The 26,441-nt window shown below is 39.8% G+C and overlaps 1 protein-coding gene and 1 long non-coding RNA gene across 2 annotated transcripts in view; one reads left to right on the top strand and one right to left on the bottom strand.

The window, feature by feature from the left end:
* The window catches only part of LOC124136294 (ERC protein 2-like), a 66,938-nt gene that overhangs the window by 7,552 nt on the left and 32,945 nt on the right, over nucleotides 1–26,441 (top strand). The window lies entirely within an intron of this gene.
* On the bottom strand, nucleotides 11,239–24,972 carry LOC125381001. Its single transcript, XR_007221586.1, has 3 exons — nucleotides 24,931–24,972; nucleotides 13,376–13,587; nucleotides 11,239–11,255 (listed from the first exon to the last, which is right to left on the bottom strand). It is a non-coding gene; the product is annotated as an uncharacterized LOC125381001 (long non-coding RNA).

The following is a 26,441-nucleotide window of genomic DNA, read 5'->3' as shown; positions in this document are numbered from 1 at the left end:
CATTGTTTGCAACAGATTTTATGTTTTATATTAATTACTAAAATAATAAAAGTTGAAAATGACTGAAGGGGTTGGGTAGCCTTGTGGTTTAAAGCATCCGCTCATCACACCAAAGGATCACACCACAAAGCTACAATGTGTGAAGCCCATTTCTGGTGTCCCCCGTTGGGATATTGCGTGAATATTGCAAAAACCTTACTCACTCACTCACTCCCTCAACAAGTTCTCAGGGGTCCAGATGTTTTCTGCAAAAGTATTTTTTGTCAATATATGCCCTATATCATCTAGTTATGACATTAGAATTATGAGTTATGACAAGGACCCCTTGACTTTACTTCTTGATTTCAAACACAGTGAGGTATGTTTTTTTGCTATTTTATTGCCAGCTCTATTGGCAGTCTCTACATTGCCCGGAGAAAGGCACTGAGTCTAATGTTATGAAAGTGGTTCATGTTCTTTGGACAAACAACATGGACTGAAGACATGGCTATTGCATTGATAAAAAACTGTCTCATTGTTTTGAGAGAAAATCAAATTTCAGGTTATGCATGTAATGTCTCAAATAATTTTTACTCCAAACTATACAGACAGGCTGGGGACTCAAAAATGTAATTAGCCTGTCTTGAAAGTTGCACGCCTGCTTTTGTAACTATATGCTTGGACAGATAATTATTTTTCTCAGATTTCTTTACTCTGTGTTTTAAACATTTATAACTTTATAATCACAAAGATAGCTCTTGTTCTCCGGTAAGCGAGTCACAAGTCAATGCCATGTTCAAAATTGTCAGTGTCAATGGCAAGGAAATTTTCGACTGACAGTCAGGCAGGTTTGAATAAATTACGCCTACCCCGACAGAAATGTTACCACCCACGGAATAGCAGGATACTTCAGGCATTGTGTACATGTTTTAACATGTATCTGGGCATAGTTGTAACTTTTATTTAAAGGGTTTTCAATAACGGCAGAGTAGGGTAATCCTAACCACAGTGTTTGGTCACCAGATGTTCTAGTAGACGTCACTATGGACACAGTGAGAGATAACATCATGCTATCATCACTGTGGATGGGCTGATGATGATGAACCCTTTGATCCATAAAAAGTCGGAGTACCACAGTGTTAGTCAAATGTTGGCCCAGTACATAGAGTGAAACCTCTGAAGAGGATCTCTCCAAGCCTGTTTCTCATTATGCTTAGCGGCAGACACTACACACAGATAGCACCACAGTCATCCTTTCGCCACACTTGCTTATCAAAGGATATTGTCCTATCTTCCATCAACACTGGTACCAGTGTGAGGATAACATCCTGGTCAAGACTCCGCAGCCATGGTTGGGGGTAGCCATGTGGGGTCCAGGAGTGTATGTGGCTTTATCTGCGATCACAGCAATCATGCTCCTCACACATTTGTCTTGTACTGAGCTGGTAGTAACGTAAGGGCCCCCATAGGGATTGTAGGTTAGAATAGGTTCCCAGCAACCTGTGCTGTTCAGAGGAGACGACTTGATGGATTTGGTGGTCAGACTCACTGACTTGGAGGATGGCAGATGTCATCCTTCCCTGACATTGTGGATCATTGCTCGCAATATCAATCACCGGACTGTCTGGTTCAGACTTGATAATTTACAGGTTGCCGTCATATAGCTGGAATATTGCTGAGTATGGCATCAAATAACAAAGGCACACACACAGAGAGTAACATAAGGAGTACGGTCACTTTATCATGTTTATAGTTTATTGATATCAGAGAGGAAGAGAGTTATTTTGCTTACAACATGTTAAAAAACAAATTGGATCTGATCAAAATGTAGTGAAATCCAAGGTTCAAAATTTCATGTGTAAGAGTGCCAATGACACTGTTAAAATGGCAGTGGCATGACTGAATATGTTCCTGTTGCTTGAAGTGCACACGTAGAGATCTTTTTTTTATACATTGTGATGAGGTTCATTATGAAGCCCATGATAAATGTACTGTCACACCAGTCAACTGGACAAACACATGGAAATTGAACATAGGAACATGCACAGTATCATACACATATTAAACCTGGGGATCAGAAATTGAAAAGAAATCCAAAGAAATACTCTTTGTTACTTATTTTCACTACATATGGAACATTGAGGTCAGATCACAAGAGGTATTGTTCAAGGTTTGTGTCACAATTGACCGTGTATCATTAACATGCAGTCTGGTTTTCTGCTGTACAATTTGAATCAAAGGATGCTCCAAACCTTTTAAACATAATGAGGATTAGGGCAGTGGACAAGGTCCATTGACACTCATTGATCTTTTGAGTCATCCTTCACTGAAACGGGCAAGTTAATTACATCAATTAGTTTAATGATTTTAGATAATAATCATCATTGACATGTTTCAACATGTTCAATTATAATGCAATGTTAACTTCATTGAGTGTGTACATCACTTCTTGTGTATTGATTCAGCAAGCCAAGTAGCAACCATGTTGGACAGGATGGCAATCAATGACTGAAGACACGCATGCATGGTGCAGAGTGGGTCACTGCCTGATTAGGTCCAGGGGGCATCGGTGGACCAGTCGAATAATTTGTGGAGTTGTGTCCCTTGGGCGTACCAGAATCCTATGATTGTTGGCTAGAAACCCAGATTATGATTCTTGGTTTGTCAGCACCTTGCGTTCACCAAAGTGATATCTATGACCTCTAGTCATGGGACAGTACACCGATGCAACAGTGCATCGCGATTTTTTACTCCCCATCACACTTGCACACTAAGTAAAAATATCAATTCTTACATTCAGTGTTTGCTTTAATAACTGTGACACTTTGAAGTGAAAAAATATGTATTTTCATCCATACCATACTTGACACTGCCAACTGTATATCGTCATGTGCCAGGTATTTGGCCTTAGGGGAGCACACATTAAAGCACATGCAAGTATCATGATCTGTATCGGATCGTGAGCAATGTATCGTGATACTTATCGGAATTAGTGTATTGTCCACGCTTTACTAATGGATTCACTGTGGTCATTTTATGAGATATGTGAGTGAGTGAATGAGTTGGGTTTAATGCTGCCTTAAATTAACAGCATTCCAGTTATATCGGGGCGTGTCAGCTTGAAATGATGCAGGTCTCAGATGTTCATCACTTTGGTGAAACCCACAAGCACGGGTTTGGTGACAAACCTTGAAACATAATCATAGTGAACAGGGATTCCAACCCACAATCAAGGTTTCTGGTGTGCACAGGGGACACAGCTAATTGCAGCACCGTAGACAACTGGCCACCCATGCCCCTACACTAGATATGGCCCTGATATATGGACAGTAGTGTATACTATGTTAAAATACAGGGGATCCTGGGGTCCAAAGGTTTGTTGCTATGGTATTTAAATCTAAGGACCCCCATGATTTTCCATCTCTAACGTTAGAAGATTAACAAGTCTTAGGGAGGATTACATCACGTCAGAAAAAATAATTGGCTGGTGTCATGTAAATATTTAGACCCATGGTTGTGAAATTGTTGAGTTTATTTCTTATCAGATGTCACCTCTGTTTAATGTGACATTCAAAACATGGAAAAAATGTAGTAACCATGGTAACATATCTTTAATTCCAAGCATGTCCTGTCAGTGACACCTTCAGTTTTATACACTTTCGCTGAATTGTGTTTACTCAGTTGGAGGTGAAAAGGCAATATGAACTATATGTTTTATAAAAGAAAATTTGTATGTTTTTCATGGGATGATTATGATCATATTCATGTGCACAAAATGCTTTTAACCCGGTGGAGTTTCTGGGTTAAATTTTTAGATGGATCTGGTGGTCAGGTTCAGTGATGGTGATGGATATGTCATACCCTGGTGACGTGAGTCAATCACTGGTTTGTCTGGCCAAGGCTGTATTTACAGGCAAGCCGTCATATAGCTGGAATATTGCAGACTATAGTGTTAAAAAAACACAAAATTATTGCTTCTCAGGGTCACTATGGAATAGTGGTGTAGATGACATCATTCCCTGTACAGAGTTATGTCCCATGGCTCTATCAGGATCTGCTTATGATGGTTTTTAAGTTTCCTTCCAAGCAGCATTAACACATGCAGCTCTGGCCCTCACATTTGTTTTTTGATGTTTTGTGTGTGAAGGAGGTACTGAAAAAATATTGCTTTTTTTTTACCAGAAGGCGTTGAAAGGCATGTGAGTGTTCCACCAGCCATCCTACAGCCAGCATATTTTGAGTGGAATGCTAAGCTCTAATTATAGGCCACAGCTCTATTGATTTCATGCTTTTCACTTTACATCCATAGGATCTGCAGGTTATACACAATTTCCTATGAAAATAAAAGAGCAATTGTGCTGTGATAATGATGTTAAGTAGAAACCTTAGCCTTCCTTGAAACCTGAAGCTACATTGGCGTACTTGGTGACATATGTATTTTCCCTGCCAACAGAGTGGTAGCGAGGAAATAGTGTGACAATATGACGTTTTAATGCATGCAGTGCATGTTAATGTAACAATGACTTTGGTTGCTCTGTGCTCTGTTGAAGTATGTATGAGCCTAGCAGAACAACTAATCTCAATGTGGATTGAATTTTTGCAAGGCTTCTGCAAACCTACTGCAGTCAAGTCTCCCTGGCTGCGAGCAAGGGCAGAATGGAAACATGATTTGTTCATATGTGTTTGGACTGATCCATAAAAAAAAAAATATCCAGATTCAAATGATATTTTTTGACTGTCTTGTCAACTTTTTAGATATGCATTTATATCAGTGTTAATGTTTTGCATAAATAATGAATTTGCCACTTATAAGTTATAGTGTGAATCATTAATATGCTTTTGTACTTTGTACCTTGAGTCATACAGAATGTAGATAAATATATTCCAAACTTAATTGTAATATTGGCCTCAAATATTGAAAATAGAACTCAGTCTGTCTGTTTTGCATAGTCTTTGGTGATTGAACAATTATATGCCTACCTACCCAAATCTGAATTGGAGATGCATTCAACATCACACTGGGACTAGATCCTCTCCACAAAGCTGTGTTAGTGACACAACTATTGTAAGTCTATGCTAATATTTAGAAGTAAGGGAGTTGCGATTGTCTTTGTGCTTATATGGCTTTGTGGAACAGGGCTGTTGATCAAACAGGGATTCCAGGGGCAGACAGTTCCCAGTTTCGTATGCATGTTGTTACAGCTGACTAACGAGGATCAGAGGGTAATATTAGGGAATCTCACCTGAGTGTCTTTGGATGTCAAATATATCAACATGAGTTGATAAAATTTTTAGACTCTCAGGCTTGTTGACTCATGTTAATGTGTTTGTTATCAAAAGACACAAGGACGAGATTCTATTGATCTTCCCAGATAATTCTTGTATTCTGAGAGTGGATGGTTGGTGGTTCAATCCCCAGCTGTGTCCTTCCAAAAGGCGTTAACAGATTGCACTTGTTGTTACCCTGCCTTGGCATAAAACAAGGACTGGAGCCAGTGTAATGTGTGAGTGGGGTTTCCATGTTTAACTGTGGCATGGTATCTCAGTGGGCTAATATAATAAAACCGGCATTTCAAGCAGTCATACACATATACATACAATAACTGTCACTATGTAAGTGCAATAGTCTAAAACGTGACCTTCAACCCCATTTCACTTCCCCTCACCTCCAACCATGGAGAATGTGTATAGGTACCTAGCAACCTGTGCTGGTCATAACATGCGACTGCATGAATCATGTGGTCAGGCTTTGTGACTTGGTTGATTTGCATGTCACTGGATTGTCAGGTCCAGATGTAATTTTTTTGCTTGTCGTAAAAGGTGACTATGCTTGTCGTAAAAGGCGACTAACCGGATCGGGTGATCAGGCTCGCTGACTTGGTTGATGCATGTCATCGATCCCAATTGCGTGGATAGATGCTCATGACATTAATCACTGGATCGTCTGGTCCAGACTTGATTATTTACAGACTGCCATCATATAGCTGGAATATTGCTGAGTGCGGCTTTAAACAACAAACCAACCAACCAACCAACCAACCAACCAACCAACCAACCAGATGTAATTATTTGTAGACTGTCGTCATGAAGCTGGAATACTGCTTTGTGCGGTGTTAAACAACAAACGAACAGTATTGGTGTTGTCATAAATACTTGAATATCTTCCATAAAATGACTTCGAAGGCACAGTCCTAGAGACAGAACAGATGCACATCTGAACATGCTGAAGTGCAGGCTTTCCAAGAGTTCAGGCTTCTGCCCCCTCTGTGGCAGGTGAAGAAGCTCTACAATGATTACAGCACCATTTCTTCCAATGAATGTTTTATAGTAATACTAGTCAGACAGTGTTTCTGGTGTGGGATACTTCATCAGAACCCACCGATCAATTTCTTCTTCATAAGATTGGTAGACATGCGTTTTCACAGTTAAATTTTTAAAACACATTGTTCTGACATTGTCTGAATTAGCACATATATTGTTTTAGTCTGATAGTGTTGTCAAATATCATATACTCAAAGCTGTTTGAAATTGAAGTGTAGCTATTCATCATTTCTGTATACTTGACGACCCCATATCAATACTAGCTATATTATGTACATACTGGTATTACATAAGAAACACACACCATACATCATGAAGAGCTAGGACCAGTCATTTCATATACCGTAATGGAGATACAACCTTGTCGATAATCCTGTGTATTAATTCTCCATTCTGTGATGATAAATACCCTGGACTCATTCTCCACCATAGCTTTGCTTCGAGTCTGGTTTGAATGACATGATGCTATAAATAGACATCCAATCTAATTATAGTGGTCTGTCGTGATTAAATCAAAGACAATACCACAAGACCTTTACATTCTGTCTCAATTGTAATACTTCCCATGCCGGTCTCATTACTAACAAGATCAAAGTTCAGTTACAATAAATATGTCACTTGGTCTTACATGGCTGTGATCTGGAATATACATTTATTGCAAACTCACCTTCAGAAGAGGTTTATTTCATGTACTTTCATCACTGTGCTATTATGATTTTACAGTGCCCATTGGCACTCTGGTACAAGGACCCTGTCAACTGTACAAGAATGGTCCAACCAGAGGTTCCGGATACACTAACTAGTCTGCCAGCTGTAGGCTAGTGTTGATCTCTAATTCTGAGTTACAAGTCGATGATTTCATGTACAAGAACGGTCCAACCAGAGATTCCGGATACACTAACTAGTCTGCCAGCTGTAGGCTAGTGTTGATCTCTAATTCTGAGTTACAAGTCGATGATTTCATGTACAAGAACGGTCCAACCAGAGGTTCCGGATACACTAACTAGTCTGCCAGCTGTAGGCTAGTGTTGATCTCTAATTCTGACTTACAAGTCGATGATTTCATGATCCTCATTAAGCTGCTTCATATCACATCATGGCTCAATGGCTGAGTCCCTCTTGGCAATTTGTTCCCTCGCCTTGAAAATGAGGGCAGTGGGTTAGGCTATCACTTGTCACACCACTAACTTTTGTGTGTTTGATTCCTAAATGTGTACACTATGTGAAGCCATCCTGTGTTGCCCAGTGTGATATTGCTGGAATATTGCTAAAAAGCAGTTTTTAACCACACTCACTCTCAACAATCCATTCTTTTAAGATTTTGACGTCTGTCTTGACAACCAATCTTGGAAATGGTTAAGTTCCAGTAGGACTGGCAGGGTTTTATGCAGAAATGTGTGTCCAGTACGACACATGTATGGAATGGACGCAGAAATAAATATATTTTGCATCCTGAAGGACGCACAAAAATATTCATTGAACCACATTCGTGACAAGTATTAAAGTAATGGTTAAATCTTACAGTGCAGTATACTATGGTTAAATCTTACAGTGCAGTACACTGTACCATTTCATTTCTTTACAGGACCCTCATATTTTCTGAAAGGGACCCGTGAAGATCAGGGGTAGAATAGGTCTTCAACAACCCATACTTACCGTAAAAGGCGACTATGCTTGTCGTAAAAGGCGACTAACGGGATCGGCTGATCAGACTCTCTGACTTGGTTGATGCATGTCATCGTATCCCAATTGCGTGGATCGATGGTCATGATGTCAATCACTGGATTGTCTGGTCCAGACTCGATTATTTACAGACCGCCGTCATACAGCTGGAATATTGCTGAGTGCGGCGTTAAACAACAAACAACAACAACAACAACTGAAAGGACCCTTGAAACGAGTAATTGGAGGCCTCTGGGCCCTTAGTTTTGTATGTCAAGGTAAAATCCTGTATTAGTATTGCCATGCTTGTATTTTGTAGTTTAATTTTTGTCTTGGAAAAAATATAAGATAGTTGATTCTAGCTGCTTGTATTACTCTGAGTTTCTCAGCAAGACCAGACTCTTCACCCTCTACTTCTTTCATGCTGGTCAGCCTTAAGCCCGGGAACTGAGAGACCACACAACGGGATCACATCTCCATCAACTCCTTGTAAACTGTTGCCGGCCTGCGTCACCGATGGGGCTTTGCTGTAAACTAGAAAATGTTCGGTAGACATATTGGAGATTGCTTCTTTCTTCCTACAAGGCTGTGGAAGTTGCTGTTCAATTAGATTAGTTGCTTATGGTCTTTGAAGTTCTGCCAGGTATTTGTGTGTCTGTGGTGAACACCGTTCCCACACAGACCAACAATGATAACGACTTTATTGCCTTGATTGCTGGCGTTGTGTTACTGGCGGGCCGTCAGGAGTCAGAGGGGGCTTGAAGATTCACTTGGTTAACATGGTTAGGTTATGTTGGTATTGCGCTGGTTTCTTGACTGACCACCAGAAAACTGACATTGATCGTGCTTCAGATATCCCCAAAACATGCAGTGTCTGCCAAAATCTTTTCCAGCAGATTTTAGTGTTAAAACATAGAGAATACCTGAACAAATTGCCTTAACATGCTTAAGGGACATAGAGAATATGGAACAAATTGCTAAGAGGGACTCAGCCATTGAGCCTAGACTAACATCTAGTCTCTGAAATGAACATATCGTACATAAAAAAACAGTTGTTCAGTTATCTTAATAAAAATATAATAAAAAGGAGCCAAGTGACTCTCTTCATTTTCAGATACTGCAGTGATCTAGACTTGCCAAACATTATAGACTTGCATGGGCTGTATTTGATATATATTTGTATCAGGGTCTGTAAGACAGACTACCATTGAGCCATGAAGTAATATGAAGCAGCTTAATGAGGATCATGAAATCATCGACTTGTAACTCAGAATTAGACATCAACACTAGCCTACAGCTGGAAGACTAGTTAGTGTATCCGGAATCTCTGGTTGATTCTTGTTCAGTTGACAAGGTTCGAAGTTCCTTGTTCTGGAGTGCCTGTGGGAATGGTAAAAATCATAATGGCACAATTAAAATATGGCCCCCAATGCTTGAAGGGCATACGAGAAACCTCCCAAACATGATCCTTCCATCTCATAACAATAGACTTCGTATGCCAGGGCTGTAATTTTTACTGGTAATGGGTGAAGTTAAGCTGTGATTGATTTTACACGGTTCACCTATATAGTTTTGAACCTTCTTGTAGAGCTATGGGGTCACCTAGTGGTTAATGTCATGAATAAGACCAGAGTGCTGTTCCCAATATGGTTAGGATGTGTCAAGCTAGTTATTAGTGTGACATGGTGTCAGTATCGTAGTATTGTAAAACGTAGGAAATAAATCGCAATTCACAATAAATCTCAATTCACAAGCCCAATCTTCCTCTTGATTTCAGGTGAGAGTAGGTTCATGCTTGTAATAGCTGACTGAAATGCAGAAAGACTTAGCTGATTGTGTGTCATCATACCCCGATTGCATTGCTGATTGTTCATGCTTTCAGACATTGGTTTATTTGTGGATGGGATTTAGCTGGAATAATGCTTATGGCGCTAAGTTGTGTTTCAATCTTCTCAGAATTTAAGGCGGAGTAGACTCCCACATATGCTTTGTATGTTTGTTGGTTTTTTAAATTCCAGCTATACGGTGGTGGTCTGAAGAATAATCGAGTCTGGACCAGACATTCCTGTGATTGACATCATGAGCATCGATCCACTCAATTGGAATGCAATGGCATGCATCAACCAAGTCAGCGAGCCTGACCACCCAATCCCGTTAGTCCCCTCTTACGACAAGTATAGTTACCGTTCACGGCAAGCATGGGTTGCTGAAGACCTATTCTACCCTGGATCTTCGTGGGTCTCCCACATGTGCTTAGCAAGTCCCACATATGCTTGGCGCTTAGGGCAGACAAACTATATGAATTACTTACCAATTTGTCCCAAACAGTCTGCCCCGTATGACATGGTATGAAAGGTATCCTTCAGGTGAAACATATTGCTTTGATAGGTTGCCTATTACTTGTGTTCAATATCTGGGTAGTCTTAAGGAAAGTAGCTTGTGTTTACTACATTGAGTCATGTTCAGGATGGTGTACCATCATGTTGTTGAGGTAAAATCTGTCAAGCTAAGTCAATGTTGCCGTTCGGTTATAAATTAACCAGTTCATTAGACAGGCAGCACTTAAAAATATGATATTCAGTACTTTGCTGGTCCTATAACTTAACCAGCAAGGTTAGGAACGTCCCAGCCTCTTGCCATAACAAACACACTAAGACATCATTCTGTTTTTGACAGTATTTATTCATAAATGTAGATGGAGGTTTGGTCAAGATTGCTATTGTAAGACAATAATGTCATACTTGCTGCTGATCCAGTAGACAAAGAGGGTTAAGTTTTGTAAATTACCAGCAATTACCATTACACTGAAACAGTGAAAGTTCATTTGTGAAAACTATTTAAGATTGTCTCTTTGTTACCATTGTTTTGAGGAATAGGTAAAATTTCTGATCGGCTAGGAAACAGGCATGGTAAATTTTAATTTTTTCACAAAAAAATAATTTTTCCTTGTCAGCAGTCAGACTGGCTTTGATTTTACATGTTTTAGGTCTCTAAACTGTATACTTCTGGGTTCGGTTTCCATGGTGTTCAGAGAGCTGAATGTATTGATGATTGTGGTTTTTGAAAAATATCTAGTATACTCAGGTGGTCTGTACTTGATGTCTGTGACAGATTTATTTCACATGTTGGAAAAATATTCACTTGGAACAGATCAATTTCTGGCATGAAATCAGTGATGTTCTGGAAGCTGAAATATTGATACGTTAGTTTGTGTATGAGCAGAATACTGGATGTTGTCAAGGACAAGAATTATAATCCTCTGTGCCCTCGAGATTTCCCAGTTATCAAGTTATCTGAAACAGAAAATTTTACCAAGTCAAATGAAATGGATACAACAAAAGTTGAATGCCATCAGCTATAAATCATAGCTGTCTGTGACGAACGCCACAAATCCATATTTTTTCTGGTAAAGTTTCTTGAAATCTAGAAGGCTTAGCTATTAATGCTCATCGATTCTCATGATGTCAATCACTGGATTGTCTGATCCAGACTTGATTATTTACAGACTGCTGTCATACAGCTGGAATATTGCTGAGTGCAGTGATATACAAAAACAGACATTGTTTTAAGACTGAGCTCTGCTGAAAATGACCCTAAACTAGTTTCACCAATTGGTCCCAAATGTGATTGGCAGTACCTGCTAAAAGAGAGACAACTGGTATTCAGCCTGGTTGATGCTTCCCTGCCTCATCCTACCAGGGTTACCTGTTGGCAGACCACTGCAGTATGATTCAGTACTAGGATTCACCATTGTTTCAGGGACACTGAAGTGTCATTCACTTTGTCCAGACTCCAATCAGCAGGTCAAATTCGAAGTTAATGAGAAAGTTGGTGATTCAGGACCTCTGGTCTCCAGGTTTCTGAGAGTACAAATCAAACTGTTCATCATTTTATTAGGGCGCTGTCACCTGCAGCAATCTCATACACATCCTCAGACTGGCCAGATAGTCCTACACTCCCTACACTGAACAAAGTGTAAATCACTAGCAGCATCTCCCATCATCCTGTAATTATTGCACTGGGAGTAGGACACTTGTAATAAGGGTTAATCACATAGATGTCCAACCCCTGGAGTGCTGATGATAGCGTCAGTGGTGGACATCAGACCTACTCCTTGACAAGGTCCTGCCATCAAGGTTGTCTGTATGCAGCTCTCATCTTAAGATCTTCAGTTAGAATCATGTTTGATATCGCCGTGGCCACAAGACTTGGATTAGGAAGTAATCAGAAATATGGCAGTGTGCTGTAGGATTCGGTGATTGAGAAGGTTGGCTGGCTCAGACGGCTGCGCTGTTTGCTTTATTTAGGGAAGCTAAGCCACATTAAGAAGGCTAATATGGTGATGTTTGGATACGGATGGCAATATGAGTTGTAAGAAGTGATTTAGTTCTGTAAAATGGATTAGTTGACTGTTATTAGTGAAACAAAATATCTTCTGTGGCTGAGATTGTCTGTATGCTAGGGAAATCTGTGCCATGTTGGAATAATCCGCACGTGTATGTGGGACACACTTTGATAGGTGGTGAAAGAGATGCACTAACAAAAATTAATTTTTGATGTTTTCAAAATATAGAGCTAATGGCACGATGTACATCCCACCATCATGGTTCATTCCTGGACAATAACTTCCACAAATGTCAAATTATCGATAGCCCCTTAAGAAAACAGGGCAAGTTTGATATTAACCAGAGAAATTGCTAAATGTTGAGTAGGTTAAAGGTCCAGGGATAATTCTAGTATGGGGCCTTGTGCTTTTAGCCCCTAAATTTAAAAAAAGACCCTCATTTTCAAATACAATGGGGCATTTTAACATTGTGCTGTATGGGTTTACCTCTGATATTTCATCATGTCAGAATATTCCTGGATTGAACCCTGAAGGTCACATGACCAGTCTAGAATTATTGATCGACTGATTATTATGAGAGTTATCAATTGAATACAGGTCAGTTATATGATAAGGACAATGGTCAATATCAACATACCGTATTCAACGTAATAAGCGCCCAGGGCGCTCTCAAAATTAGAAATAGGGGGCGCTTATTAGAATATTATTTTGAGTTGAAAGATCGTAAATTTTGTGGTTTATGCTAACAGCCTGAAATGTTTACATACGACAGATATATTTTTCAAGAATTTAATTGCCCATAATTAAGGGTGATATAACACACGAGTGTGTATTATTCACGAATAAATAAGTCTTGTGTACATGGATCAATCGGAAGGGGTGCTGATTGGGATTGTTCACTAGCCAATATATTAGCAAATATCGCTGTGGGCGCTTATTAGAGCGGGGCGCTTATTACGTCGAATACGGTATATTGCTTTTTGGTGGATTAACCAAATCTAATTTATTGTGATAAAATTGGGAGAATTTGAGGTTATTTTATGTAGATCAGACACATGAGAAAATTACCAAAGGATTTCTGGTTACATGCATGAGGTTGGAATGAGAGCCACATGATGGCTACAGGAGGTCCATCATTCTGGTAATCTTGATATGGCTCTTGTAAATTGAATGTAAATGCAACTGTATCACATAACATTTCGCCCTTGCCGACCAAGTCACTGGGCAGTTGGCCTCCAGCTTGTAGTGTTATTGGCAGCAGCTGTGTTATGCAGGTGAAGCTGAAAGCAAATAAGTTTTACAAGGTTTTCAGTTATTAGGTTGGATCTCACTCAGCTCATGGTGTGAAGGCCAGATGGTGAATAGAATAGAATAGAATAGAATTTTATTGTACTGAACACCCTCATAGGGCAGGGTACAGACTATCTACATATGAACATGTATATAATTATAGATATGACAGGTATATGTATATGATGTACATTATGTATAGAGGCATTATTTCATTTACATCATATAAACATTTATGTATATTAGGTTATTGCTGGCAGCGTACACTTAATTGGATTGAATATAATAGAATTTTCTTATGGCCTCAGCTTGAACATGTGGTATATAGTCCGGGCAACAAGACTTGACCATTCTTTTGGTGGATTCATAAAGTGTTTTAAGAGGCAGGCCACAAAGTTGCGACTAAATTGGTCGCCATGGCGATCTAGTTTTGTATTTTGCGACTGGTATTTTCATGTCAGTCGCCAATTGGCTCCTTGTCTTTAATTAAGTTTGGCGACTAAATATCTCTTGTCATTAGATATTAAAAAAGATCGTTTTTAATATAAGTGCGGTAACTTCAGTGAAAAAAATCGATATCAGAACATAATAACATCGACTAGATCACTGCTAGGCCATGTGTACTGTTTTCGCTTTCGATATGAAGCTCCATACCTGGAATGAAGGAAGCACTTTCCGTTATTAAGTAATGCACTAACGATATTAAGAGTTTAGTACCCACGCATGCCCTGTACGACATCCGCCCAGGTGACAGCTGTGGCGGTCGTTTCGCCATTCAAAAACACGAAGAATTTTTCCATATTTGCGCAAGTCAAAACAACAACAAATCATTGTCAATCGGCAAATGATGTATACCATATTTTCTTAAGTATAGTGCGCACCCCTCTCTAGCGGATTCATAGATAGATCTTTCAAGCGCAGAAAAAAAATTACACCGTAGATATATCTACCCCTTTAGCGAAGTCCGGCAAACGAACGGGTGATGAGAAACTTTGTCAGTACAAATTCGAGATTTTAGAGAGAAAATCACCAGACATGTTGATTTACCGTTTAAATTGTATTTTTTGTTCTGCTAGGCATTGATTTATATCCAGGGATTAAGATTACCATGTGTATCTTCTTGTAAACTAAGCCGGACACAGCAATCAGCTGTACACACATTTTCTTGGAATTTACCGGTGATTCAGTCAAGACACACCCAATGATATAACTTTACAGGGTTTTAATGCAAGGATCGGCAATAATTGTATCTGAAACTATTTTTTTATCAGGAATAATATATTCCAATATCTTGTTAATTTAGATGCAGCTTTTACTAAACATATTTGAAATAATAATAACCCTAAGCGAAGCAGCTGATTGCTATTACCGGGTATTACATGGTTTTACATGGAACCAGTCTGACCAGTCACCGTCAAGGCTCCCGCGCACGTGATCGCGAGAATTACGTGTTGACATGGAATCGTCCAACAAAAACAAATATGACTTTTAACGAGTCAAAGTATGGCATTTATGACATATGTATCCATTCTCTGTCAACTAAAGTTCGTTTCAAGGCGTCAATAGCTGTAATCTGACCGTGGTTTCTGTCAATAACGGTTAGTTGTGCGATCTTCCGATCGCTTCACACACGATTTCGCCGAAATTAATTAAAACAATATTAAAAGTAATTTTGAATAAAATTAATGAAATAAGTTACAAACATAAGTCCAGATATACAAAGAACACTTTGTATAGTCAGACAGTGTAATTACATGATTAATTTGCGTACTTCAGTATGGATTTGTTGACATGGTATTTCCGGTGTTACGTGCTCACGGTAATGTCTTTCCATGGGGGAAAAACATCAAAACTCATTAATTCGTGTATAATGCGCACCCCCTTCTACACAGCTGTGGTTTTTTTTGGAAGATAATGCGCAGTATACTCAAGAAAATACGGAATGCTTTGAATGGCGAAGCTGACACGGAAGTTTCATCGTCTGTCGACACGTTCGATGAACCAAAACCTGCAACTGGCACCGTTAAACTGTCAGATGATGTTACTGACACAATGTTCTAAAGCTTGTTTGTCTGAAAAACTCAAAAGCTTCAACAACAGTTGTTGTTCATGATATAAAACTGATTATTCAAACTAATGGATTTTTGTGTGTTTTGTTATGCAGAAGCTCAGTTAAATTACAAGTCATTACTTTTGGCTCCTTACATTTTGCCTTGGCTCCTTGAAATTCTATTTGGCTCCTTGAAAAAAAGATTTAGGAGCCAAGTGGCTCCTTTGAATTTTTTAAAACTTTGTGGCCCGTATATAGTGGGCATGAAAGCAGGAAGTGTTCTTCATCCTCCACGGAATGGCAGTCACAGTGCGGACAGAACCTATTTTCAACTGGGGTGTTGGAGTATCTCCCCCTCTCAATTTCCAGGCTGTGAAGACTCAGTCGGAGCTTGGTAAGGGCCCTTCTGTAACTTGTATTCTTTACAGTTGTGAGGTAATCTTTTAATCCATATTTGTCATTTATCTGCCCCAGATGTCGCAGCTTATATGGTTTACACCGGTTGGAATCTGGTCAGTTTCAATGAGATAAAAATCTTCAAACTTTGATATCAGGCTTTTGGAAAATTGCTGAGTGGTGGTATTGTTTCGATGGGGACCTTCAGATATCACACTTTGGAGAAGACACTCGATGTGTGAAAACCAGGAATTAGTTAGTTTCTTGTCCTCCTGAAAAGCTGCATAGAGCAGTCTACCACGATCCATGTTACCAAGACGTATATAGTACTTGAACATGTTGATATAGATTTGGAGAGATAATGGGTAGATACCTAACTCACTAAGGGAACCAATGTTGCTGCTTCTTTTTGGAATGCTGAGGAGACCCTTCGCGACTTTGATGGAGGTACTGTTACATTGTTGTCTGTGCCAGTTTATCAGTGGATCAGAAGTAGATTTAAACAGCTGACAGACCCAGATTTCAGAACCGTAGGTTGCTATTGGAACCACTAGGGCATGGTAGAGTCGTAGTAAGACTTCTATGGATAAATGGGTATTTGTTGTCAGGCTGTGTTGAATTTTGAACCAAGCCCGCATAGCCTTTCCTTTCAAGGTTGAGATTGCACTCTTGAAAGAACCGTTTTGATGAAATATTACCCCAAGGTAGGTGTATGATTCACCGATTTCTAGTGACGCTGTCCCTAACTTAAAATGAAGTTTCTGGTCACTCTTGGAACCGCCAAATATAATTATTTTTGTTTTTGATATATTAACTTTTAATTTCCAGTCCTCTGTAAATCTGCATAAAGTATTTATGCTGGTCTGGAGACATTTTGCTGACTGTGACAGCAGTAGCAGGTCATCAGCAAATAGTAAGTGTGTTAAAGGGACGCCGTCTAGCGATGGGGCAGCAGTATCATTAGTTGACAAGTAGTCCTTTAGGTCATTAATGTAGATATTGAATAGGTTTGGGCTACAGACACAACCTTGCTTGACACCAATGTTGGATTTGACAGGACGAGTGACGCCATCCTGGGTCTTGATGATGTAGGAGACGTTTGAATACATGCTGTTTAAAACATTCAGGATATTTCCTGTGATGCCATATTTTATCAGTTTATAGTGGAGTCCCTCCCGCCACACCGAGTCAAATGCCTTGCTAAAATCCACAAAGCAAGTATATAGTTTTTTCTTGGACTGCCTGTACTTCTGTATGATTGTTCTAAGTATAAACATATTGTCAGTTGTTCTGTGGTTGCTCCTGAATCCTGCCTGGCTTGTGTCATAGTGTTTCTTCAAGTCCATATGTTTGGTAATTCTTGTATTAAGTATTGATAAAAACAGTTTTGAGAGACAGCTACCGAGAGCTATGCCTCTGTAGTTGTTAACATCATTAAGATCCCCTTTCTTGTGGACAGGTACGATGTATGACGATCTCCATTGTGAGGGGAAAGTGCCAGCATCTAAGATGGTGTTGAAGAGTTTAAGGTAGTGATCTATAAGAATAGAGGAGGAACACAGGATCATTTCGTTAAGCACCAGGTCAGGGCCCCCAGATTTTCCCTTCTTCAGTTTCCGGATAGCCTGGCATAATTCATCTGCTGCAATAGGTTTGTTGAGATGGAAATTAGATGATATAGTGCTATTTCCACAGTCTGATACTGATTTTGTCACATATTTGTGGAATCCTGTACTGTCACGGACCTCAGTATTTAGTTGAGTGAAATGGTTCTCCCATTCTTCTTTGGGTATATTGTCATGATTCTCTTCCCTTTTCCCTGTGAGCTTGGGAATCAGTTGTGGAAAGGTGATCCAGTTTTTCTAGTAGGGTCTCATGGTACTTCTTAGTTGCCCAATTCCTTCCTTTCTTATATTTCTTCCTGGCCTCATAGAATTTCTTTTGTAACGCTCTATTAAGTGGGAACTGTTTGTGATCCATCCACGCTGAGAGCATAGCCTGTTTTAGTGCTTTACAACTTGAGTTAAACCATTTATTTTTCCTTTTTGTCTTCCGTTTCACTTGAACAAGCTTCACTGTACCTTTCGTTGCATTTAACAAAATATTTGTGAGGTCTGCTGTTGCTGAGTCCACATCACTTTTGGGGGACATGAGGAAGTAGTCGGCCAGTGAACGGGAGTGTGATGAACGAAGTTTTTCCATGGCTCCTGTCTCTGACTTCCATACAAGTTTGAAGATTCTCTCTGCTTTTATCTTAGAAGGATGAGGTCTTGAATTCTTCTCTTCTGATATTAAGGGACAGCTAATGTTGACCAGTATTGAACAGTGATCCGACATGTGGGTGAGTGGATGGACCTTCAGCCTGTTGAACATGGTGTAATCCTCACACTTTGTAATAACATAGTCCACAGTACTACATCCGTTATATTGGTAGGATGTGTAATGGCCAAATATGTCACCAATGATTCTACCGTTAAGAATACAAGTGTTTGTGTTGATACATGTTTGTACTAATTCCCTGCCAAACTTGTTGACAATACAATCGGTGTTGTTCCTGATGAGGGGCAAGTTTGGCGTATCCATTGTAGGTGGTAAGGGAGATTTGTCTTCTTCATGATTAGGCAGCAGGTCACCCAGGCTCCCAGTCCTGGCATTGAAGTCACCTCCCACCACTAGAAAGCCTTTTGAGCCATACAGTGCAAGCTTCTGTTCCAGAACAACAAATGGATCATATTGTTTACTTCTCCATATAGTGGAGTTCTCTGGTGGGATATAGATGATACCTATGTAGATATCGTTGGCAAGATTTGATTTTTTTCCCATTGATCTTTATCCACAGCATGTCTCCGTCTTCCCGATCGAGGACTTCTAATGAAGATTCAAATGTTTTCTTGTACATTAGGGCTGTGCCACCTCTAGTTCTGTCATATCTACTATGGGAGCTTTTTAACCTCGGGTTGCATATCATATTATAGTCTTTAAAGCTATTGCTAAATATTTCAGCTTCTACCTCTTTCTGTCGAAACCAACATTCAGTGAGACCTATGAAGTCAGGGTATTCAAGGGACTGCAGAAAATCACTAGACTGCTTAGTACCACTAATACCTTGTATATTCCAAAAACCAAAAGATATTAGTTGTGACATATTTCAGGAAAGGGGCACTATGCATAAATCAAGTAAACACACTTGGGCAAGCACATGTAGCTACATAGATACACTATATACAACAAATAAAGTGGTAATAATAATGGATTATATACATGTCACTGCTAATGTTACATACCTTAGAAAGTGACCTAGGCTCTACACTGTTTACAACATCTAACAGTGTTTATATTTCACATAACATTAATGTCATATCACAATACTATAGGCACCTGATGCCCTTAATATGAAGAACCTCCATGGGGTACCCAGGGATTCCACATAAATGGTGATCCAGCCAAGGCTCTGGTCATGTGAGTCATTAAGGGATTAAACATCCAATATGGTGGTACTGGTAGTCTTTGGGGGTATCCCGGTGGTGGGGGTGGCACCGTGCTATGCCAGGGTGGTTGTGCCCATGGCATGGGTTGGGTGGGATGGCTCGTTGGGGTCGGAGATGCTGGTGCTGTATTTTGCTGTGGAAATTTCTGTAGATTGGTGTCCACATTTGGGGCTGATAATGATGAACCTGGTTGGCCATACCTGCCCACAGATTGACTTGTGGGTTCTGCAGGGGTGGGGGTCTGATCACAGACTGTAGAAATCTTACTTTGAAGTGACCTGAGTTGTGGTGACTTCTTCTGGCACACTCTGATTCTGTTTGTAGATGAACAATTTCATTGATCTACCAATGACAGCAGATCCAATTTTGTTGGGGTGGACACTATCTACATATAAGTATGTCTTGATACAGTTATTTTTATCACAGAAATGGAAGTCAACCGGAATGTATTCAATTTTGAATCTGGTACACAAACTCTCTATAAGATCATTTAAGTTCCAGATGTGTTTGTTGTACTTGAGGCCCTGTTCATTTAGCCTTGGAGGGATGCCGCAGATAGCAAGTCTTGCGTTGGGGAACTTGTCCTTAAGGATTGAGTGTAGGGATTCCATTGTCTGATTCATATTCCGTTTCTTGTCACAGTCACATGTCTGTTCTGGCCAGTTGTCTAAATCCGATGACGCTGTTCCACAAGGCGGTCTATTTGTCAAGTCTTGAAGTGGAGAGTGGAGTAGCCTAGTGGTTAAGGCTCTGGTTGATTATGACGAGGTCTTGGGTTTGCTTTCCTACACAGGTACAATGAGCAAAGCCAAAGTCTGATATCTCTTTCATTATGTGGTTGGAATATTGCTTAGAGTGAGGTGAAATTCAATTGACTCACTCACTCACCCTATAGAGCAAAGATTGCTTTATGGAACAGAACCCTGCCCAACTCCCTGTGCAGAAAGTTTAAATTAAACCTGTTTAATCAGTGTAATTTATTAGTGATATAGGACTCTGGTCTTATACTATGTCTGTGGATTGTCCATTAGTTTATTAGCAAGCAGTGCACTGAAATCTTCACTGTGGCATACCTGGACAGTATGGTCCAGCAGAACGTGTACATAATGTAACAAACTTATAGTTGACAGTACATATGTCATGCCAAACTCTTCTTTCCTGTGCTCATTGGAGAGTGTTGTGAAATTGTCTGGGTAGGTGTAGACACTTCTATGAAACATTGAGATGTTTAGCATCAAAGGTTTATCATGTTCAGTGTTACATATTCTAAGGTTATTAGCTCTGCTATTTGTAAAATTCAATCTTATGTCATTGCATGTTTTAGATATTTGGTTTGTTGTGTCGTAAATACAGGTTTGAGAGTTTAAGTTGAAAGTTTTAAAACACAAAAAACAAGCGTGCCTCTGCAATTGTGGCATTCCAGTTTCGACAGTGTCTTCATGAGAGGATGACAGAACTAAACGGAAAGACGCTTCTTACTCTGACACTGCATTCTGACCAATGAAACCAGACAGTTTTGGATAGGTTTATGGATGATAATTTCAAAAGATATTGACAGACCAAATTCTGTAAATAGCTCTTTTGAAACCACAGATCCAAATCCATAGCAAGGTACATCAGTCAATACTGCCATCAAAGGCTATTTGACCACTAGCCATGCTGAACTTGGAAATGTTTACAAAGAAACATGCCAACAAATAATGGTTCTGTTGTATCACCAACTAATGGGTACAAGCAGATCGAATGAACTTTGAGATGAAGACCATTTCATCTCTCATCTGCAAGGATATCTAGAAACATCCAATGATCCATGTTTTGCTTGACCAAACTAATAAGATGTTACATGATGTTCAGTTTTGGTTATTAATATGAACAGTCTGTCTTTGACCATTGTGCCCAAACACCATTCTAGTGATATATTTGCCCCGCTGGTTTATTTTGCTAATATTGGCGCTTTGGGAAGTGAGTATTGTCTTGTCAAAAGTATTGTATATGACTAGTTTAGGACCATTCCACAAAGGGACCTTAGCGCTAAGATGATCGTAACTCCCCTACTTTAACATTTGACTTTTGAAAGTTGTTGCACTAAGGTTGCTTTGTGGAACTGTGCCCAGGGCCCTGTTCCACAAAGCCATTGTAGCACTAAGATGATCGTAACTCCCATACTTTCACAAAGATTTACTGCGGTCTTACTCTTAGCGCTAATATTTTTTGTGAAACGGTGGGTGCCAAGGTCCTTCTTCCATAATATGGTCTTTACACTACTGCTGTTGTCACTCTCAGACTTAAAGGTATTTAAAACAGCAGTGCTAACATCCTGTTAAAGTTGCCCTTACCAATGGAGGGGAAAGTGATTCCTAGCTTGTACAATAAGAACTGAACTTCTGAGGGATGCCAACTAATAGATGAAGATGGCAAAACAATGCCAGGAACTTTTTAAAGACCTGCATGTGCAAGTAATAAACAAGTAGACAACATGTTTTGCCGGATGTCGACTCTTGTAGAACAAGCTTGAGTCCCTGCCTGCCTCTCCATGCCCCCACAGATGCTAACTGTATATCATGTGTATGTAGTATGTATGGCGTGTGAGGTACACATAGCACTTCTGCCAGCAGGCGTAGTTGAGAGGAAGTGGAAGCACATTCATCCCTCCCTGCTTGAAACTCTGACATTTGTAGTGTCTGGTCCAGCTGCCCTACCTGCAACCTGTAGAGCCCTCGGACATCCCACACCAGTCCGGCATGCTTGTACCCTATCGTATTCCCTTGCATCTACACACACACATCCTGAAAACATAATCTTATGATTAGGTTGGATGTCTACATGTGCCTTGAAAACCCATTCTTGTGCATAAATAGGTCAGCTTTGGATATATATATACCATCGTTTGTATGGTTCGGACTTCCTCTTGTGGATAATTTTGAAACAACTCAGACCGATGAAGTGACAGATCCGTGTCCCAGTGTTTTCTTTGTTTGTTTAATGCCTCGCTTAGCAATATTCCAGCTATGTGACGTCGGTCTGTAAATACTCGTCTTGACCAGACAATCCAATGAGTGACGTCAAGGGCATCGATCTACACAATTGGGATATGATGACATGCATCAGCAAGCTTGACCAACTGATTCTGTTCGTCACCTCTTGCGACCAACATAGGTTGCTGAAGACAATCATAATCCGGATCTTCATGGAGCTGTGTGGTTCCGACTACCTGAAGCTCTAGAAGAAGTTGAAAGAGATGATGGGATAGATAAGTGTCCAACTCCCAGTCTTGTAAATGTTGTGAGTCGTCATACCCCAGAATGTGATGCCCAAATGTTGGTAAAATGAAGTACCAAAGCTGCCTTTGTGTTACATGCTAGTTAGGGCTGTTACGATTCCCTCGCGTATTCGGTGAATCGAACCATATCTCTTCATGAATTGAATTTGTTATTAGTGATCACTATTGCTAGTATTCCTGCAATCCAAAAGTTGTCATCTCGCTGTACAAATTATATGAATTGATTTGCCAAAGGACCGTTATTAATATTTCAGTGTAGAGTCTTATGCTTCACTACACTAAGTACTCCCAATGTTGAAAGCCAGGCCTCATTTCTTCAATCAACAATTGAAAATTCCCTGAACTTTGAAAGCATTTTATTCAAAGAATGCAAATGGTGAAGAGCTCTCTTTTCTCACCAGAATCTTTGTTTCAGTTTCTGAAGACAACACATGGCATAGAATCTAGATGTTTAAATGCACATTTTGCACAGATGCACCGAGACTGGTATGTGTGGACATTAGTGGAAGAGGACAACTTACAAATATTGGAGGGACCATGTACTATAGTAATTTGACTTCCAAGACAATTTCTTCATTTACAGCCTTATGATATCGGAATGGAAATAATGAACATTAAGCATTAAATACATTTTTGTGCATATATCAATCTGTGCAAAAAAAACAAATGTCATTTGATGTCATTTTTTCAGTTTATTTTTGTGTTAATGTATGTACCCTATTTGACTGTTCACTGGACCAAAAGGAATTTTACTAGACCTGGACTTTGGACTGTTGATATACTACAAATCAAAGATATGAGACACATGAGGATTGATTTGTTTGTTTTTTTCAGCGCATCTTATAAACTTAAAAAAGCAGTTTTGCTTTCTGTTATTTTCCCACTTTTCCTTCACTCAAGCTTAAACAAAGCGACACTAGTCTTATCGACTTGAAGACCATAGTTCCTTCTATTAAATCACATGTAACTTAATCAGCAGTGGAGGGACAAGGCACTAAGACATCATGATACAAACGGCCCCCTTTGCCTCGATACATACTCAAACATTTCCAGAATAACTCACTTGCATGGCCGACTTCTTACAGCCATTTTGCATGTAGCTAGACTTCAATTCAGCAACTTACTTAATTCACATGTTGCATCAAAAGAATTAGATGCAGAAAAGCAAGCAACATTAAGTGTACATTGAAACTAATTGAATCCCTCACCATCAGTATGACTCCACACGTTCCCCAGCTAGTTTCAAAGGTCCACTGCTCCTTGTGTTTATACTTGTGAATTGGCCATGTGGATGTGATTAATCTGCTTTGAATAAGTGATAAGTTAAATTACCTTTGTACACGAAACTTGTTCAAGCCTAAATCAGAACCAGTATCTTAAAACTGAGCTGTTCCAAGTCTATATACTAGCAGAGGTTCCTATTAATGTATTAACTAGCCAGATGATACCTCTTATGTTATCATAATAAGCAAAAAGGGCAGGAAAAAATATCCTGCTGTTCTGTGTAAATAATGAAGGCTTCCGAGAAGCAGCCCGTCCCAGCTGCCCCAGAATATGAAGAGTCTTGCCTCTCCTGTCTGCTTCTTTACATTATGACAGATGTTTTCAGGAAGAAAATGATTATTTTTTTCTGCTGTTCCTTCAGTATAGAGCTCTAGATCAGCTGCTTCTTTCCATATATTTATTTACTGATTGGATGTAGGCATTCCACATTCATGAACTTTACTGCTGTTAATAATGCACGAAAAGGGCACTATGTTTTGCTTATTGTTAATTAGACATGTATATTACTATCACAAGTTTATGCAACACGTGACACACTTGGCAGCACATTGACAGATAGATTTTAATTAGAAGTCACCTGAAGCAGTATTTAAAGCAGAATTATTTTTTTAGAAACTGTCTACTCATTGATGTGGAAATACAAAATAGATTGCACCAAGGGAGTAAACATATTTTGAATGCTCCAAAACACTATCAAGACCCAATGTAAATGAGAACCGGTGGGTAAATACTCATAGGTGGGACAAAGGTATTTGGAGCCCTGGCAGTAGTGATGAGTCTACCAAATCTGCCCAAACTATTAGCCTACAGCCCTCATTCCTGGCCACATACTCACAATGCACATGGGATGTCCATCTGTCTGCTACACATTCCTGACCCCAAGTGGCCAGATGGCCAGTTTAGGATGGCCAGTCTGAGGTCAATCAGTGACCAGGGCTGGTAACTGGGTAGTGACCATGGAGATAGTATGGAGTAGGTGCACAGTAAACACTCTCTTGGGTTTCCACACCAGACATGATTAGGAGCACTACTTGTGTGTTGACAGATGGAGCCTCTTTTGTCAAGCTCAATTACTTTGGTCATCAATATTTTTGAATGCAAAGATGTGTTGGGTGTTTGTTTGACATTCTTCCATCATTGGAATGGCTTCTCTGGGATGATCAGTGCATCATGTTCTTTGGCCTCTTTTAGATTTTTTTAAAAAGAACATTGAATTAGTAGACCTTTTTTCTCTTATTTACTTTGGAAAAGAAATGGCGCTCGTGTCAGCATGTTGAAATATATTTTTAAGGATGATGTTATGACATGTGAAAGGTTTATTTTGTTTCATAATGACCTAATGTAAAGCTTGTTTATTAGTGATATTATTTAAGAGACTTTGCTGTGCAGAGTTGCATCCCTTGGGCAGGCCAGAAACCTTGATCGTGGGTTCAATTCATGTCAGCACCATACCCGTGCTCGTGGGTTTCACCAAAGTGGTAAACGTCTGAGACCTTCATCTCTTGGGAATTTCATCCCACATTAGGCATACCTTCAGTGATATAACTGGAATACTGTTGAAAGCGGCATTCAACTCGACTCACTCACTCATTTATGTCAGAATTTAGCTTTCTCTAGACTGCACGTTTTATTTGTGTTCAGGGTAAGCCATTTTGATTTTGATCTTTTGGATGTCAATTACTGAAAAAGTTTAAAATATGAATTAAAAATTAGACTGCTACAAGTATGACAGCTGTAATATGATGTAGCAACCAAGAGGACCAGAAGACAGGACCAAATGGTAGACGTAAAAGCAAAAATACAATTTGACAAACCGGAAACTTGTACTGATTATGAGGCATTATTATGCATGGCAGGACAGTCTAGCAGCTTCTGAAAAAAAAGTAGCATTGATAAGCAGCGCTAAAATTGTGACAGTCTTTCCATTGATTTTTATGTAATGGCAGAGGTATTCATCTGGAAATATTGCAAGCATCAGTGCAGACAACTGAAATGGTGCATGGTGCTGACATATTGAATCTGCAATTTTCTGCACATCCCCACACCATTACTGGCTACTGCTTAACCCCCAACACCCCACCCTTGTTCTCTCCCACCCCGAACACCCCACCCTTGTTCTCTCCCATCCCTAACAACCTGCCTCTGTCCTCTACCACCCCTAACAACCCAACCCACCCTTGTCTGCCACTTCTAACATCCGAACCCTTGTTTTCTCCCACCCCCAACACCCCACCCTTGTTCTCTCCCACCCCTAACACCCCACCCTTGTTCTCTCCCACCCCCAACATCCCACCCTTGTCCTCTCCCACCCCTAACACCCCACCTCTGTCCTCTCCCACACCTAAC

Source organism: Haliotis rufescens, unplaced genomic scaffold (genome assembly GCF_023055435.1).
Source record: "Haliotis rufescens isolate VD_foot unplaced genomic scaffold, xgHalRufe1.0.p SCAF_16, whole genome shotgun sequence".
Taxonomy (NCBI): domain Eukaryota; kingdom Metazoa; phylum Mollusca; class Gastropoda; order Lepetellida; family Haliotidae; genus Haliotis; species Haliotis rufescens.
The sequence above is the reverse complement of the archived record's forward strand: the minus strand, read 5'-3'. Positions and strand labels throughout refer to the sequence as shown.